Below are 1,407 nucleotides of genomic sequence, written 5' to 3'. Positions count from 1 at the left end.
AATGCCACAATAATTATTACTTTACTATTATTATTATTATTTTTATTACGGCAGTACACTAAATGCTGGGGTAGATACAAGCTGATCGGGTTGGACGCGGCATATGTCCCACATGGAGCTCACAGTCTCATTCCCCATTTCACAGATGAGGTAACTGAGGTACAGAGAAGTCAAATGACTTGCCCAAGTTCAGAGAGAAGATAAGTTGCAGAGCAGGGATTAGAATCCAGGTCCTCCTAACTCCCAGGCCCATGCTCTATCCACTAGGCCATGCTGTATTTTCAGAAAATTATCCACTAATTCTTCCAATGTATACTGAAAACCCGTGTTAAGGTCGAACTGGGTGCAATTACGTATCCAAGCCATCGTGTAATTCGAGGTCAATTCAACTTCAGTTTTCCTAGTTCTTAAGGAACCTGGGTACTTCTAATTCAAAGTTGGAAAATGACCACCAGTCTATAGGTGAAGATCCCTCTCAGGATCACACCTGGAGAGTTTCCGGTCCTCTACCAGTCTCGGCTACGGGAGGGAGAGTCAAGCAGAGGCCTGTCCGTTCCAGTCCTAGCTTGGGCATTGGCTAGCGAGTGGAAGACAAACAGCTACATGTCAAAATTCATCCATGCTGGGCAGCAGCAGCATGGGAGAGAGTCAAGGGCAAAGACTCAAGTTTACTGTGCCGATGGAGGCAGTGGTAAACTACTTCGGATGTTTACCAAGAAAACCCTCTGGATCCACTACCAGAATGACTGCAGATGTGAGAAGCAGCGTGGCTCAGTGGAAAGAGCACGGGCTTCGGAGTCACAGGTCATGAGTTCGAATCCCGGCTCTGCCACATGTCAGCTGTGTGACTGTGGGCAAGTCACTTCACTTCTCTGGACCTCAGTTCCCTCACCTGTAAAATGGGGATGAAGACTGTGAGCCCCACGTGGGACATCCTGATTCCCCTGTGTCTACCCCAGCGCTTAGAAGAGTGCTCGGCACCTAGTAAGCGCTTAACAAATACCAACATTATTATTATTATTATTAGGCGGGGCGTTCTGGGAGAGATGTGTCCATGGCATTGCTATGGGATGACTCTATAACGTAAGACAGTAGGCGAGGAAGAGGATGGTGACAACATTCTACATTTCCCTGCTCTCTTGTTCCTAAGTAATCAATGCTTTCATGAATTTTGAGGAGACAGATGTAGCTTGCTTGAAAGATACCCTGATTTCCTGAATCTGAAATGGAATTTTACATGTTTTTTTTGTATGGTCTCCAGGTTGGAGAATTCAAGAAAATACGCATGGTTGGTGCGGGTCTAAATTCGTGGAAACCTCTGAAATGTCAGGCTACTAAAAAGGGTAGAGCAATTACAGCCATCAGACCAGGTAAAGCCTTTGAGAATCTCAGAGTTAACCTTCACTG

The 1,407-nt window shown here is 45.8% G+C and overlaps 1 non-coding gene across 1 annotated transcript; it reads left to right on the top strand.

Annotated features, from left to right (window-relative positions):
- The first annotated feature begins 469 nt into the window (after positions 1-469).
- LOC114811375 lies at positions 470-607 on the top strand. The gene has a single exon (XR_003759079.1). It is a non-coding gene; the product is annotated as a small nucleolar RNA SNORA7 (small nucleolar RNA).
- Positions 608-1,407: the final 800 nt, after the last annotated feature.

The sequence above is a fragment of the Ornithorhynchus anatinus genome, chromosome 4 (assembly GCF_004115215.2).
Source record: "Ornithorhynchus anatinus isolate Pmale09 chromosome 4, mOrnAna1.pri.v4, whole genome shotgun sequence".
In the NCBI taxonomy this organism is placed as follows: domain Eukaryota; kingdom Metazoa; phylum Chordata; class Mammalia; order Monotremata; family Ornithorhynchidae; genus Ornithorhynchus; species Ornithorhynchus anatinus.
Note: the sequence above shows the minus strand (reverse complement) of the source record. Positions and strands in the feature narration are given on the sequence as shown.